The 17,136-nt window shown below is 49.0% G+C and overlaps 1 protein-coding gene across 3 annotated transcripts in view; it reads left to right on the top strand.

Moving 5' to 3' along the window:
• Positions 1–17,136, top strand: part of EPB41 (erythrocyte membrane protein band 4.1) — a 180,818-nt gene that overhangs the window by 3,641 nt on the left and 160,041 nt on the right. Inside the window, exon 1 of one of the 3 annotated variants that reach the window (XM_055573924.1) lies at positions 569–591. The exons of the other annotated variants lie outside the window; for them this stretch is intronic. The gene's annotated coding sequence lies outside the window, so the exon portion shown is untranslated. Of the gene's footprint in view, positions 1–568; positions 592–17,136 lie in introns of those variants that run through there. 3 annotated transcript variants of the gene reach the window in all.

Genomic DNA, 17,136 nt, shown 5'->3' with positions numbered 1-17,136 from the left:
GCTGGGCATGAAAGGCACCCTGGGGTATGTGGCCAACTTGGACCTCAGTTTCTCCATTAGTAAAGCATGGGTTTGGAGTCGTTGAGTGCAGACATTCCTTGGCCTGTGGGTGAGTGGCTGAAGTTGGCGATGGGGTCAAGGGTTAGAGGAGGGGTCAGGTAGCAGTGACTGAGCCTGTGGAGGGAGAGCTTGGATCCTGGGCTGGCTGTTTGACATTTGAAAGGCTTGGCACAGAGTGCCATGCACAGTAAGTGCTCAGGAGGCTGCAGTTCTAATTATGATTCAAGATTTCAGATGAAGGGACTGAAGCTGGAGATGTTCAAAGGCTTGTCTGGGACTGGACACATAGTATTGCAGAGACTGAAGGGGAAAATGGAAGGGAGAGCAAAATCCAGTCAGGTGCCAGCTGGAATCTTGGCTCAACCACTTAACTCGGTTTGGAGATGTGAAATGAGGGCCCAAGAACACACAGAGAAGGGTTCCATCACCTCACTGTCTTCATCTGTAAAATGGGAATAGTAATAATTCTGTCTTTGTCCACTTCCTTGGTCACTGGGAAGGTCAAAGGAGAAGAGGCGTTTGTGGAATCAGGTGAGAAGGCTGGTTATTTTTCAGTTCAAAGCTGCAGTTCTAGGTGCATGTTTGTGGGGAGGGAGCGTTTCTGACAGCAGCTCTGCAGGGATGCTGTATCCTGGGCTTGCACTGAAGAACAGCCCTATTTATGTCACCGATAAATGTCACCACTATTTATTGAGGAATTAGTTACCATACACCAGGCACTGGGCTCAGAGCGTCACCTCTCATCTCCTTTCATCTCTACCTTCTCAGGTCAGTGGTGGCCTGACCCACACTAGAGGTCTCTGAAACCCACGCCTACAGCTCCCTATGGTAACAGTAGCTAACATTTCTGAAGAGTTTCCTCTGTTACTGTGTGCCAAGCATTCTTCAGAGTGTTTTACATATATTAACTCAATCTTCACAACAGCCCTGGAGGTGGGTACTAATACTTTCCCCATTTTACAGAAGAATAACTGAGGTGCAGAGAAATGAAGAAATGGGCCTGGTATCACAAAGCTAGTATGTCGTAGAGCCAGGGTATGGAGCCAAGTTCTCAAATCTCCTCCTTGAAGCGCTCATTACAATTGCAATTCAGTCATTATAAGATTGCCTCCTCACTGACTGTAGGTTCCATGAGGGCAAGGACTGATACCTGGCACACAGTAGGTGCTCAGCTAATGTTTGTGCACAGGGATCCTGCTGCTTCCAATGGACTGGGCCCTGGGAGAGCTCATGAGCTCAGGGTGGATTATCAGATTGCTGACTAAGGGGGTATCTGTCCCAAAGAGCCCCTGAGTCAGAGGGAGGGCGGGGTTCCCCTGGGCCCACACTCAGGCCGAGGAGGGACCCCGAAGACACGTTTGCTGGCTGTGCTGTGTCTCACTGCTGTTTTTTCCTTCCATGTGTCACCGTGGCGATGGCTCCACGGCTTCTCCCTGACGGCTGCGGGATCCTGTGGCTGCTTCTGGGTGAGTACTGGTTCTGCTAAGGAATGGCCACTGGGAAGTATAAAGGGAGGCCTGGGGTTGGGGAGGAAGAGACGAGGGAGGGTCCTAACTCTGAAGTTAGGATCCTGTCGCAACCAGCTGACTTCTCGCCGGATGCCTGGCACGCTGATGTGGTGATTTTGGGGTCATGTGACACAATGCAAAGGTCTCCGGGGCAGATTGGCCTGGACTAGAATCCTCATTCTGCCATGTACGAGCTAGGTGGCTCTTTGCGTCTCAGTTTTGCCTCTGTGACGTGGGAATATTAACACCTGCCTGATACAAGCATGTTTGTTGTTTTATTCGTGTGAACCCCACAAGGGGCCGGGATGTTTGTTCTCCTGCTCACTGCTGTCCCCCAGCGCTGAGGATAGAATGGCTCGTAGTAGATGTGCAGTGAATATTTCTGAATGAAAGCACATATAAATTCGGAGTCACGGTGCACCCATCGACATGCTTTGTATTGGATTAAAAGGCTAACACATGTGAAGTGCCCAGCATTAAAGGGGCTCAGTGAACATGAGTCCTCGCTTTGCTCCCAAGATGGTGAATTACTTGGGGTCAGGTCTCTGTTAAGTGAGCCCTGAGTCCACTGAACTGAGTGTGGGGTCAAGTACCAAGCAGGCATCAGGGAGCAGAGAGAGTGGCCTAGGCAGCTAGACTCAGGGCCTCTGCTTAGGTCTGGGGAAGGAGTGATGGAGCTTCTGGATTTCATCAGAAGGGTGGGGCTGCTTGCTGGGGAGGTCTAGGGCTGAAGGCGGGAGGGATGAGGAGGGACTCTGCCTCCCAAGACTGCCAGTTTCCTAGCTGTGTGACCTCGGACAAGACACAACCCTCTCTGAGTCCTGGAGACTTCATCAGACACATGCATATCCTAACACCTGCCCCACGTGGGCAGCGGGAGGAGCTAGTGAGAAGTGCTGGGCACAGGGCCCTGCTTGGTAACTGCTGGTTTCCTCCCCACCCTGGGCTCATTCTGGGAGGGAACAAAGTAAAGGGTTCCTCTTTTTGGCTCCTTTCTCCTACTTTTAACTTCACACCCAGGAGGAACTAGAATCTAGGAGTCAGGAGCCCCAGACTCCCCAGCAGGCTGGCCAGGGTCCAGGGATAAGGGCTGGCTTCTGCCCAGTGTGGAAGTGGCTGAACGGAGGACTCAGCTTTGCCATTTTTTTTTGGTTGTGTGACTTGATTCAATAACCCACCATCTCTGGGCATTGGTTACCTCACCTGTTAAAATAGGGTGAGTAAAACATACTTCCCTCAAAGGATTATTCAATGAGCAAACGGGTGGAGCAGGGACTATCCTCACTGTTAGTGTTTGGCCCTGGCTGAGCAGCAGCAGCAGAGAAGGCTCCAGTGAGGGAGCCTGGAGAATTGCATCCTACCTTGGCCTGGGGATTCTGAGATTTGAGTCCTCATATATACTATTGCTGCTTATTGGACTTTTTTATATGCTGGGCTGGTTGTTATATGCTATTTCAGACACATTATTTCATCTAGTCCTCCCAGTGACCCTATGAGGTAGGCATTATGGCCCCTACTTTATGGATGATGTAATTGGTGCTGAGTAAAGCAAGTGAGTTACAGAGTCACAGAGTTATTTGGGAGTAGAGTTGGGGCTCAGACCCAAGTCTGCTCACCCCACGGCCACAGTTCTTTGTGTGAAACTCACCTGCCCCACGAAGGTAGAGGCTGGGTCTGAGTCTTTTCTGTCTGTCTCCATCGCCCAGCACAGGGTTGGTGGGGGCTGCTGGACTCTTTGCTGCATGCACGCATGCGCACACACACAAACATACACGGCACCCCCACCCAGTCTGGTGCTCCAAAAGTACTGAAAGGAGAGAACAGAAAGCCAAAGCCCTGATAGCGTGGTAGTCGAGAGTCAGATAGACCTGGCTTTGAATCCTGGATCTGTTGCTTTCTAGTTGTGTGACCTTGGGCAAGACATTTAACCCTTTAGAACCATACTGTCCTTATCTGTAAAATGAGAATAAAGAAATAACATGCCTGCCTTTTAAGAATTCTTATGAGGATTAAATAATGCACGTAAGGCACACGATGAGTACTCAATGATAGCAATTATTGTTATTATAGTTATAATTATGAGTGTTATTTTGGGATTACAAAAACATCCCTCTTGAGACAGTGGAGACCAGGCCTGGGAGGAGCCAGCTGGGGATGGGTGGGTAGTCACCAATCTAACAGGTTCTGAAAGGCGCCCACATGTGGGAAGGGAGGAGGCCTCTTGGAAGTAAGAATGTCCCTTCCTTTCCTATCTGTCTGCTTTCACTCACACCCACTCTGTGCCTGGCCCCGTGCTGGGCATGGGGCACAGAGGTGAGTCTGTGTCATCTCTGCCCCTGCTGTCTCCTGCCCTGAGGATCTCAGAGTCTGGCTGGGGAGGAGGAAATGGGAACTACCAGCTCCACCTCTGATAGATGCAAAGTGTGGCCTGCGACTGTCTCTTCAGGCAAAGACAAGGAGAAAGAGCCATCCTAGTGGAAGGAATTGCTTGGCTATGTACAGAGCCGTGACGTGCACTTGGGGAACACGGCTGGAGAGACAGGTTCAGGGGAGTTAGGGGACTTGACGTGGAGGCCATGGGGGCCATTGGACATGAAGCTGGGGAAGGGGGTGGTCAGGCTTGTATTGCACTTGGATCACTGGGTGTGGACGCAGACAGGAGGGAAGGGGCAGGGCAACTCTCCAGGTGAGCGGTGCTAAGATATGGGGCCTAGGACTGAGCTGGGGAGCGGAGAACACGCACCATGGGTGGTTGTGAGCTCTGTCCAGGAAGCAGAACCAGAGCCTGCAGGGCATGTCAAGGGACCCCTGTGGGCAGGCAGGAGGGGACAGAGGTGAGAGTGATGTCTTAGGTCTGGGGGTGATGGGACCTGCTGGAGTCTCTGCTGAGGGACACAGCTGAGTCAGGGGGTAAAAGCCCCTTGTCTGCTCCTTGCACCTTCTGCCTCAGTTCCCCAGGGCCCATGCCCCTCCTCCTGCCTTAGGGGTCCCCTGTGGTGACTCTGGCAGGGATGTGAGCTCTTTGGGGGTGGAGGCCGGGTGGGGCTGTGAGATGCAGACAAGCCTTGGGTTCTAGCCCTGCCAATGCCATTGATGTCTGTGTGGCCCCTGGAAATCACCCCCTCTCTTGCCCTGTTGTCCTCGCCTTGGAAGTATGGATGAGAAAACCTGTTTTGGGGGCTTCCCTGGTGGTCCAGCGGTTAAGATTCTGTGCTTCCACTGCAGAAGGCATGGTTTGATCCCCGGTCAGTTGGTTGGGGAAGTTCCGCATGCTGTGAGGTGAGGCCAAAGGGGAAAAAAAAAGTGAAAAGTAATAAACTTTTTAAGAAAAGGAAACCTGTTTTGCTTGCCTCAACGTTTCAATGAGAAAATACAAGCAGAGACAACAAACATCTATGGAGCATAGACTGTGTACCAGGTTCTGGCAGGGCACAAAGATGATGCAGAGAGGAGGTTCCTCGCCTTCAGGAAGCGTGAAGTGACTGAGCCCAGACCAGCAGGTGGTTAACACTGGCATCAGGGGAAGAGATAGCTCAGCTGGGATTTGAAGGATGAATAAGAGCTCTCTAGGTAGGCAGTGGCGGAGAAGGCAATGGCACCCCACTGCAGTACTCTTGCCTGGAAAATCCCATGGATGGAGGAGCCTGGTGGGTTGCCGTCCATGGGGTCGCTAAGAGTCGGACACGACTGAGCAACTTCACTTTCACTTTTTCACTTTCATGCATTGGAGAAGGAAATGGCAACCCACTCCAGTGTTCTTGCCTGGAGAATCCCAGGGACGGGGGAGCCTGGTGGGCTGACGTCTATGGGGTCACACAGAGTCGGACATGACTGAAATGACTTAGCAGCAGCAGTAGTAGGTAGGCAGTGGAGGGAACAGACTCCTAGGCATAGGGAACAGCATGTGTGTGAAGGCTCGAACCTACCCCACGTGCTCAGGTCCTAAGTACCTAGTTTGGTATGGCCGGAGCAGGAAGGGAGAGGTCGGTGCTGATTTCAATGAGGCTGGACAGGGAGGCGGGCCCAGATCCCACACTTGGTACCCTTTTCTTCCTGCGCCTTCGTAACTGCTGCCCCCCTCCTCCCCCGAGACTGCCAGGGCCCTTTCCACCGTGCCCTCTCCCCACCCACCCTCCCGCTTCCCTCCTTGTTCCTCTCACCCCAACTCTTGTCACACCCAGAGGCTGCCTCTCTCAGGAGTCAACAAACTGGGGTCCCTGCTGGCTCTGCCACTTATGGGTTGTGTGGCCTTCGGTCGTTTTGCCCTCCCTGAACCTCAGTTTCCACTTCAGTGAAATGGGGACAGTGGTCTTCCTCACAGGAAAGGGTGGAGGCTTCAATGAGGTAAGCCCAACAAATGGCCTTGTATGGTGTCAGAATGTCATAGGCCCCCGTCAAAGGCAGCTTTGCTGAAATCATGATGATTTGGACTTCTTGGTCTCCCTGGTTCTGCCCACTGCTTCTCCTGCCTCTCCTGGCAGCCAGCGCTGGCCAACAAAGGAAGGAAAGGATTAAGAAACAGCCCCATATCTCCAGAGGGGTCCTGGCCCACAGCCGAGCTTGTTCCCTCCTGTCCCCTGCCCCCCTTGGCCTCAGGCTCTAGGACATGTGGCCTTAAGGCCTGGACTCTTCCCAGCTCCCCACCCAGGAAGCTCCTCCCAGACTAGAGGCCAAAACCAGCAGCAGCCCTGAAAAAGGGACTGAAATTTTGAAAATATGTAGCTTGATTTTTTTCCCCTGCAAGCTGATAATCAGCCCCCCCCCTTTTTTTTTTCTGGGTGGTTGGGAGAGGAGCAAATGTCATATCCTGTTATCTGTGGGTGGCCCCGTAGTCTGGGTGGAACTGGATCCCTGAGTCTCTTGGATTTTACAGCAGAGGCTGGTGACCATGTCTCTTTTGGTACAGATGTGGGAAACTCAGATCAGAGTAGGCGGCTGATGGCGCAAGGTCACACAGCAGGAACGTAGGTCTCCGGACCCGTTTTGCACTGTCCTGTGAATGCTTGTGATGCTGGCTCTTATGGCACCTCCCTGAGCCTCGCTTTCCTCTGCTGTGGAATGGGGCGACTTTACTGTGAGGATTGGCAGTAAGGTGAATAGAGCACTTAGTCCGGGGCTCAGCACAGTGAGGCCTCAATGGTAGGTTGTTGTTTAGTCGCTCACTGATAGGGGACCATTGTATATGTGTGTGTGTGTGTGTGTGTGTGTGTGTGTGTGTGCGTGCATGCTCAGATGCTTAGTCATGTCTGACTTTTGCGACCCCATGGACTATAGTCCCTGAGTCTCCTCTGTCCATGGGATTTCCTAGGCAAGAATACTGGAGTGGGTTGCCATTTCCTTCTCCAGGGGATCTTCCCCACCCAGGGATCGAACCCGCATCTCCTGCATCGGCAGGTGGGTTCTTTGCCACCGAGCCACCTGGGAATTCCCAGGCGTAGGGAGCAACTGTGATTGCTGCCGTGATAGCTGCTATAGCAACCGTGATAACTGCTGCCTCTGAGAACGTCTCAGTCTAGGGACTTGGAGTATTTGATAGTTTCTTGTTGAACAGATGACATCCAGTAGACTGGTTTCAAAGTCAGAGGCTCAGCATCCCCCCCCAACCCCCACCCCCTCTTCCCCCTTCCTGGTTGGCTGGAACACTCGAGCCTCACCCTTGGCCTGATTTTGGCCTCTGCCCCTGGCCCGTCTCTGCCCTCCTGGCACCATGCCTTGCACGGCCTCTTTTCCAGGAGTCACACGAGGACAGAGTTGCCCTTCTGCAGCCTCCTCTGCTCCATCGCCACTGCAAGTGCTTGGGAAAAGCAGAGTCGGGAGGGTCTTGCGTCACCCAGGCCTTGGCTGATTTTATTACTGTGGGGACAGTTGAGGGCTCAGGGGCAGAGGTGGCTTCTGAGCTCTCTGGCACTGTCCTCAGGGAGCTAAGGCGACATGAAGACTTTCGCAGAGGCTGCAAGATAGGTCTCGAAGGGCAAACTTGGTCCAGACCCCTAATCTGGTGGAGTGGAAGGACCGCTACACTGGGGGCTGGAGGGCTGCGTCCCTCCCCTGTGCCCTCTCAGAGCCTTTTTTCTGATTTGTAAAAGGAAGGGAATGGATTGATGTCAGAGGTTTCTACTAACGCTACAGGATTAAAAGAAGGGATTTGGGAGCCAAGAGAGAGTTCCGTTTAGATTGCAGCTTCACCACTGACCAGCCATGGGGCCCCTAGCAAGGTGTTCTCCCTCAGTTTTCTCACCTGTAAAATGGGAAAAATATTAGCAGCTTCTTATGGGTACTTAAGGGCTAAATTAGATAATTCAGGTAGAGTACTCCTTCCATAGCAGGCACACTGAAATGACTGTTATTGTTGTCATTCTGAGATTAGCAGAGGCAAGAAGAAATCAGCCAAGGCCAGTTAGGGAGCAGTTCATGAAGAAGGCAGGGCTTGAGAATGTGCAGGATTCACCCATCCGTTCATTCACTCAACACAGACATACTTAGATTCGCACAGGCGGGGCACAGAGAAGAGCAGCAGGGAGGCTGGAGAAAACCGGAGGCAAGCAGACCTGCCTGTTCTAGCAGTGTGACGTGGGCTCACTGTGTGCGTGTGTGCTTGTCGTGTCCGACTCTTGTGACCCCATGGGCCGTAGCCCACCAGGCTCCTGGGACCATGGAATTTTCCAGGCAAGAATACTGGAGTGGGCTGCCATTTCCTATTCCAGGGGATCTTCCCAACCCACGGATCGAACCCACGTCTCTTGCCTCTCCTGCACGGGCTGGTGGATCCTTTACCACTGCACCGCCTGGGAAGCCTCTGTGGGATCATTACCTCTCTCTTTGGGTCTTGTTTCCTCAACCATAAAGCAGCGAGACAAGTGAGCATTATCCTTACCTCCAGAACTGTCCTAAGGTGTAAGAGAGCTCAAGTATACAGTGGGTGATCAGTCTAGCTGATGCCTTTTCTTTCCTATTTCTGTTAACAACTTGGAGGTTTGATCTCAGGTGGCAAGTCCTTGAATCTACCAGCCACACCGCCAACCCCAGGGCCTTCGCACTTGCAGGTCCTTCAACCTGGAACACCTACCCCAGATCCTTCCATAACTTGTTCGCTCATCTTTTTAATTTTTTTGTTTAAATGTCACCTGCTCAGTAAGGCCTTTCCAGAAAGCTCTGTTTAACAGTGCGACACTGCAACGCCAACACTCCCTCTCCTCCCTCCCGGCTTATTTTTCTCCATCTCTTACCATTCTTTGACCTACAATATTTTATGGAGTATCTGCTTATTGTTTGACTCCCCTCACTGGCATGAAGCTCAGAGATGATGGTGATATTTGTCTGTCTTGTTCAATGTCATATCTCCTGTACCCAGAAGAGTCTGTGGTACATAGTAGGTGCTCAACAAATACTTGTGGAGCAAATTTTTAAAAATTAATTAAGTTATTTTTGACTGTGCTGGGTCCTTGTTGCTGTTCACAGGCTTTCTCTAGTTGCGGCAAGCAGGGACTGGATGCGGTGCACGGGTTTCTCTTTGTGATGGCTTCTCTTGTTGCAGAGTATGGGGTTGAGAACCCGGGCTCAGTAGCTGTGGCACATGGGCTTAGTTGGTCTGTGGTATATGGACTCTTCCCAGATCAGGGATCAAACCCCTGAGTGGAAGGTGGACTCTCAACCACTAGCCCACCAGGGAGGTCCTTGTGGAGTGAATTAATGAATAAATGAAGCTTTCTTCTCTAGCACTAATCTGAGCATGCACACATACACACAAACACAATAAATTAATAAATAATTGCGTGAGTGGTCATCATTCTCTCCATTTGCCAGATAATACTTTGGTTGGGTCAATCCTGAAGCCCTTTAGCTTCTGACATTTTCTGCCAGGGCATCAGTTTCCGTTGGAGTGTCCAGATCTTTTGTTCCTAAGTCTGAGCTATGCAGAATTTCTAGTTGGGACTGTTTGGCTGTTGGGCCCACATGGTTATTATGTCATTATTGGTAATTAGCACTTAGGCCCAGAGGATTGAGCTTTTTGTTTCTCAGCAGAAATCACAGCAGACAGCTGTGCTGGCCAGTGGGGCCCCAGGCCTGGAGCGGCTTCCTCTATAACCCTCCACTTCCAGCTATGGGTCCATGGCTTAGAGAGACCAAGGCAGAGGTGCCCAAAGCTAAGGGCAGCTGCATAACCAGTTTAATTGCTGTCTTTTCCAAGCAGTGTTCTGGAAAGTTTCTTCTCCCTTACACCCTTGGTTCTCCATGCCTGGCTTGGTTCAGAAGGGATCCCCATGCTCCTGGAGAAGCTAGGTGTGGTTTCCAAAGGTCTAGCTCATAGGGGGGTTTTCTTTCTTTAAAAAAAATTAAAAAAATTTTTTTTAAAGTTCCTTTTGACTGTTCTGGGTCTTTGTTGCTACACACAGGCTTTCTCTAGTTCTGGCAAGCGGGGGCTACGCTCTAGTTTCGGTGCTCGGGCTTCTCATTGCAGTGGCTTCTCTTGTTGGAGCACAGGTTCCAGGGCGTGTGGGCTCAGTAGTTGTGGTACATGGACTTAGTTGCCCTGAAGTATGTGGAATCTTCCTGGACCACGGATCAAACCCATGTCCCCTGCATTGGCAGGTAGATTCCTAACCACTGGACCACCAGGGAAGTCCCATAGAGGCATTTTCTGATGCCCAGGATTCAGGTATTATGGGTGAAGGAAATAACCCAGTGTTTAAGACTCAGGAGCCTGAGTTCAAGTCCCTGCTTGCTGAGTTGTTGGGTCCCCATAGGCTTTTTGTTAACTTTCGCTGGGCTTCAGCTTTCTCGTCCAGAGATAAACAGATAAAGACACCTACATGGCTTCACTGGGGAAGAGAGGCAGGATAGTGTAGTGGGCAAGGATAGGGTTCTAGAATCAGACATACTTGGCTTCCCCACTATACCCCTTCTTAGTTGTGTGAAAGTGAAGGTGGCTCAGTCATGTCCAACTCTTTGTGACCCCATGGACTATACAGTCCATGGAATTCTCCAGGCCAGAATACTGGAGTGGATAGCCTATCCCTTCTCCAGGGGATCTTCCCAACCCAGGGATCAAACCCAGGTCTCCCACATTGGGGGCAGGTTCTCTACCAGCTGAGACACAAGGGAAGCCCAAGAATACTGGAGTGGGTAGCCTATCCCTTTTCCAGGGGTCTCCCCAACCCAGGAATCAAACCACCCAGGAATCGAACTGGGGTCTCCTGCATTGCAGGCAGATTCTTTGCAAACTGAGCTATCAGGGAAGCTTGTATGACACTAGGCAAATTGCTTCACCTCTCTGACTTTGGTTCCCAAAGCTAAAGAATGGGGTTAAAATAGTACCCACTCCATAGGGTTGTGAGAACTACCTAGAGAATGCAGGTAAAGGATCTGGGCACACAGAGAGTGCTCTGTACACTGGTATTATTGTAATGACCATTACAGAAATGCAAACAATCTGTAAGCTGTAAGAGCACCAGCAATAAAGCCAAGCAGATGTGGGTCTGAATCCTAATTCTGATCCTTACTACCTGGGTGATCTTGGGGAAGTTTTTCACTTCTGAGACTCTTATTTCCTTATCTGTAAAATGGGCATTATAGTCATACCTTCCTTAAGGGGCTGTTGTAAGGGTTCAGTGACATGTTGCATAAAAAGTACTTGGTACAATGGTTGGCACATGTCATCCCCATTTTATAGATAAGGAAGAGGAGTGGTGACTCGCCTGAACTCACATAGCATCTTAGTGGTGGAGCGATTGTTTTGTTTTTTAATAAGGATTAAATATATATATTTAAATTTGGCTGCACCAGATCTTAGTTGTGGCATGGGGGATCTGTAGTTGCAGCATGTGGGATTTAATTCCCTGACCAGGGATCAAACCTGAGCCCCTTGTACTGGGAGTGTGGAGTCCTAGCCACTGGGCCACCAGGGAAGTCCCTGGTGGAGCCTTGATTTAAACCCAGGTCTGCCTACCTCAAAAGCCCCCGATCCTTTTACCTCTTCTTGCCATCAGCCAAATATGGGATGAGGAGGAGGATGTCTGTTCTTGGGGCCGCTGGACTCATCTCCTTCATTCCACGGTCCCCAGTGCCCACACACAGGAGGTGCTCATAAATGTCTGCTGGCTGAGGAAAGGGGGACCAGTGTGTCCTCAGTTCCAGGGAGGCTTTTGCCTTGGGATTGAGAGTTTTTTCCCTGCTTGGTTGACAGCAGAATAAAATAAAAATAAACAATATAACTCATACTCAGTGCAGATGTGGGCCTGTCATCTGAAAAACCCTTTGCACCTCCTACATAATCGATCCTTCTTGCTACCCTGTGACATCCTGGATAGGCACCTCTGTTTGATTGGTGTGGAAATGGGAGCCCAGAGAAGGTGTAATGGATGAATATTTGTGTCCTGTCCAAAATTCACGTTGAAGCCTTAATCCCAATGTGATGGTATTTGGAGACAGGGCCTTTGGGAGGCGATTAGGGTTAGATGAGGTCATGAGGAGGGGCCCTCATGATGAGATTAGTGTCCCTGTGAGAAGAGACACCAGCAAGCTCCCCGTCTCTCTGCCATGTGGGGGGCTGAGAAGAGGTGGCTGTCTACAAACCAGGAAGAAAGCTCTTACTGGAATCTAACCAGGGTGGCACCCTGATCTTGGACTTCAGACTCCAGAACTGTGAGAATATAAATTTCTATTGCTTAAGCCACCCAGTCTATGGCATTTTGTTAAGGCGGCCTGAGCTAAGAGAGAGGGTGAGTGACTTGCCCAGAGCCACACGGTGAATTTACCGCAGAGCTAAGGCTGGAGCTTATTTGTAGTGATTTCTCTCTTTTTTACCCCACGGAAAAACTTCAGTCACTGGAAGGCTTAGAAATGGAGACTAGCTGAATGCAGGACAGACAGTTCAGAAACTGTCCTGCTTCAGCAACTTTGGAGGATCTTAGGGCAAGTCAAGCCTGGCCCCTAGTTCCTTCCTGCTTCATCATAGCTCCTCCTCTGCCCTCTCCCAAGGGAGGGTTGGGGCAGGCTGACTTCAGCAGGTTTAGAAGGGGCTCAGCTAGCTGGTGGCACTGAGCCTGTCCCCATGTTTCTTGGGAAACCCTCTGGGCCTGGAGGGTTCCCTGCCTGAGAGAGAGAGAATTAGTGGGTTAAGCTTGAGTGAGCTGGAAGCTTGGCTGGATCAGGGCCATTAGGCTCAGTCCAGCTGGTGAGAGAAGGGGGTTGGAAGGGTCGTGGGAGGTCAGATCCCTGGGTCCCTCTTTAAATGTCCCAGGGTGCCAGTCAGAAGCAGCCGCAGCAGCCTTTCCCTGGGGTTTTGGGACAGACGTTGATGTTGCTCCTTCATCTAATTTCCAAAGTGCTTTCTTGAGAGTGACATGAAAGCCGTGTGTAGCAGAGGACAGTGGTAGAAGACAGATTTAGTTAAAGCTGTGTGACATGGCGCAAATCATCTAATGTTTCTAGACTGTAGTTTCTTAGACTATAATGAGGCTAATAACACTTTGCAGGGGTGCTATGAGGCTAAGTGCATCAATGCATAGAAAGTACTCAGTATGTGCCTGGCACGTAGTGAATATCTAATAGATATAATAGTCATTATTTTTAATAATAAGTTATTTCCCTCTGGCTCAGATAGTCCTGGGTTTTATGGCTGTACAGTTTATTGTGGCCTCCAACTTCAGAAGAGGAATGAGCTGGACTTAAAAGAAGGAAGTGAACAGAATCTGTAGTAGGGGTCAGAAAACTTGAGTTCAGGTTTGGACTCTGCCACCCCTGTGCTGTGTGACCTCAGGCAAGCCTCTTCCAGTTTCTGGACTCCTTTTCCAAATTGTTTAAATGTAGCCTGGGCTTGCTGATCTCTGAGGGCCTATCTAGTTCTACATTTTGTGAATCTGGAGGCCTAAAGAATACCTCAGTGACTGTCCACTGGAATCTCTTTTACAATTTCAATTTCCTTCCCTTTTGCCCCTTGTTTCTTGGAGTGTCTTCATAGAAGAAAGGACATAACTTGCCAACTCCAATATATGTATTTTAATCATATTTACTGTTTTGTTTTGTTTTTTGCTTTTACTATGCACAGAGAACTCTCTAAAACAGAGCTTAACACAGTTTTTGTAAGCAAAGTGCATTCTATCAGAGGGGTCAAAACATGCTCTGTGTTTTCAAATATGAAAGAGTATTCATTTAAGATATTGTCTTTCATTGCATTTGCTGATTTCTTTTGCTTTTATCTTGAAAAAGGCTAGCACAGGCAGCCTTGTATGCTGTAACTAAAAAATATATACACATATGTTGCAGTCAATGCGTTCTAAAAAATAATCATGGGTATAATTTAGATATAAAAAGGATATTTGGCAAGTATTAAGAGAGAAAAATGGGAAAACAGAAAAAAGAGAAAGAAGAAAAAATGAGAAAAGAAAAAAGAGAAAAAAGAAAAAAGTAAAAAGAGAGAAAAAGGGGAAATAACCTAAATGATTAACATTTAAATTTAATTAAATTACGGTACATCCACTTGAGGGCACTGTGGGTGTCATAATATATTATTAGGAGGAAAAAAAGTTGGTTCTGAAACAATATGATCTAAATTTTAAAAAAGCATTAGGCCGAACCATATGCAATTGCTAATAACTTATAAAATCAGCAATTTCATGTGACTTAATATATATATACAAAAAAGTATATGATAGGAGAGGTACTAGAAGGGAAATCTTTCACTAAGATATTGATGGTAGTTATTTCTGATTGATGGCTTTATGCTGATTAAAATTTTTAAATTATTTGACTATTTTTTTGTGAACAATGCAAGTACTACTAAAAGTAATCTCCTAGAAAGGCATACCATTGTAAAAATAGCAATTTTTCTGCCTTGTTATAGCTTATTTATCGTTTGTGTTTAAAAGCTATAAAATGACTTAAATTCTATTACCAGGGGCCGTATGGAAAGCTCTACTCTTCATGTACACTCGGTACCAGGGTTGGTTTTTATTCAGTAGTGACTGTTCAGAACACGTTGCTGGTGGGCCCAGCTTTTCAAAGCCCTCTTCATCTCTTGCTACCCCCACAACCAACAAATGCTTTCCATGAGCCCCGTCACTGGGGCTTCAGGCCAGCTGTGTCCCTAATCCACCCACGTCCCAGATTTGGGAATGGCTCAGTCTCCAACTGTTCCCCCACCTACCCCTGCTTTCTTCCAGTCTCATCTCTTCCAGGTCATCGGAGGGCCCATCTCTGCTGCCTGGCCTTCCTCAGTGGTCACCACCTAATTTCACCACCTAACTTCACCCTCTTCTGTGCAGCTGGTGTTGCTTTTTTGCTGGAGCTCAGTTTGTAATGGGGAAGGATTAGGACCCTTTCATGCCGTCTTTTTTCTTTTTTTTTTTTTCTCTTGGTGCCCTTGACCACTCAGGGGCTGAGAGGCAGCTTGCAGGGCCTGTATTCCCTAGGAAGAAACAGGAGGGATGGTGGGGGAGGCAGCAACGGGCTCAGCTGGCAGGCGGCATAGAGATGGCCGCTAGAGACCCCGTCTTGGGGCTTGGAGCGTGGCACAGCCGCCACCCCGGTGTGAGTATAGGACAGGGAGGGAGGGAGGGAGCTGAGTTTCTTCCTAGGAAATTAGCTTCAGAGATGGTGCTTGGGACCTTTTACCCTGTACTCAAAGGCAGCCTCTGCGGGGTGAGCTGGGACCAGATGTCTGGTTTGCAGAGGCCTCTTCTGAGAGGGCAGACGGGCACAGGAGTTAGAGTAGTTTCTCTGCCTTTGATTGGGCATGATTTTTCCTCTCATTCTCTACTATGTGTTAGGCCCAGTTATGCCCAAGGATCTGGCACTTAGCCTAACAAGCTATGGTGTATACCTAACTAATTAACAAAAATCCCTCATGTGTGGATAGTACTTTACAGTTTACAAAGCCCTTTCATCTCCAGTCTAAGAATTAAAAGCCAGGACTGGATTTTAAATATTTTAAGATTCTAAAGCCTGCGCCAACAGTTTTTGATGTGGTGTCACACGGCAGTCTAAATTTGAGTGGTTTACATCTGCCTTATGTTCGGCTGTTTTCTTCTAGTCTGAGACCCCCACTTTTTTTTTCAGGGTGATGATTATTAAATATTACCCACTCCAACCAAGCCTCTTTAAATAGAAGCTATTATCCTTGCCTAGCAGTTCATGGCATAGAGAATATTGGTTTTCATGAATCTGTATTTGCTGGATAACACGGGGATGGTAGTGGTGAGCTGTCTTGTGATTGATCTTCAGGATTTATCCTTCATGGCACCAGATTTCCAGGTCTGACAGGTGAAGGGAACCTCTGAGGCACATAGGTGGTAGAGCTAGAGCTCCCTGAACCTGAGGACCTGAGGCAGGGGACCAGAATATTCAAGCACAGGTGCTTCACCCTAGTACACAGAATGACCTTGGCCAAGCCACCTAAGCCTCAGCTTCCTTTTATATAACATGGGGATAACTCATTCACTCATTCAGCAAATATTGAGTATGCACTGTTCTGGGAGATGAACAAAAAGACAAAGTCCCTGCCCTCCCAGAGTTTGTGATCTAGTGAGTCTAAACTGCAGCAATTTATTGAGAGGGACAAACAGATAAGTATACAGTAGAAAGTCAGGTAGAAGTGCCATGAAGCAAAATTAAAGCATGGCGAGGGTGTGCTGCTGCTGCTACTAAGTCACATCAGTCGTGTCCGACTCTGTGCGACCCCACAGATGGCAGCCCACCAGGCTCCTCTGTCCCTGGGATTCTCCAGGCAAGAACACTGGAGTGGGTTGCCATTTCCTTCTCCAATAAGGGTGTGTTAGTGGAGGCTGTTTTAGATAGGGTAGTCAGGTGATCCTAAAGGGTCTCTTAGGATGTTTCAAACAGATAACCATGTAAAGTGCTCAGCTCAGTGCTGACAATTTAGTGCTTACCAAATATATTATTGTTATGTCAGCGAGCCCCACACCTCTCAGTCCATATTTTAGTCTCCAAATAGCAGGAATAATTAACACTTAGGTAGATCTTACTGTGAGCTAAGCCATTTACATATTTTAACTCATTTACTTTTTACAGTAACTCTTATGAGGTAGGTAGGAGTTTGTTACTATCCCCTTTTATGGGTTGGGAACAAGCACAGAGTAGGCCAAACAATCAGGGAGACTGAGAATTGAACTCAAGTAGTCTGTTTCTCGGAGAAGGCAATGGCACCCCACTCCAGTACTCTTGCCTGGAAAATCCCATGGATGGAGGAGCCTAGTAGGCTGCAGTCCATGGGGTCTCTAAGAGTTGGACACGACTGAGCAACTTCACTTTCACTTTTCACTTTCATCCACTGGAGAAGGAAATGGCAACCCACTCCAGTGTTCTTGCCTGGAGAATCCCAGGGATGGGGGAGCCTGGTGGGCTGCCGTCTATGGGGTCGCACAGAGTCGGACACGACTGAAGCGACTTAGCAGCAGTCTGTTTCTAGAGGCCAAGCTTAGTTGTGAGGGGTCTAGGATTAGATACAAGGAGACAGCCTAGCTGGCATATACAGGCTCCCATGTCAGATTGCCTGGCTTCTTATCCTGGCAAGTCTAAGCCTCTCTGCTTGGGTTTCTTCATCTCTAAAATG

This window comes from Bubalus kerabau, chromosome 3, assembly GCF_029407905.1.
Source record: "Bubalus kerabau isolate K-KA32 ecotype Philippines breed swamp buffalo chromosome 3, PCC_UOA_SB_1v2, whole genome shotgun sequence".
Classification (NCBI taxonomy): Eukaryota; Metazoa; Chordata; class Mammalia; order Artiodactyla; family Bovidae; genus Bubalus; species Bubalus kerabau.
Note: the sequence above shows the minus strand (reverse complement) of the source record. Positions and strands in the feature narration are given on the sequence as shown.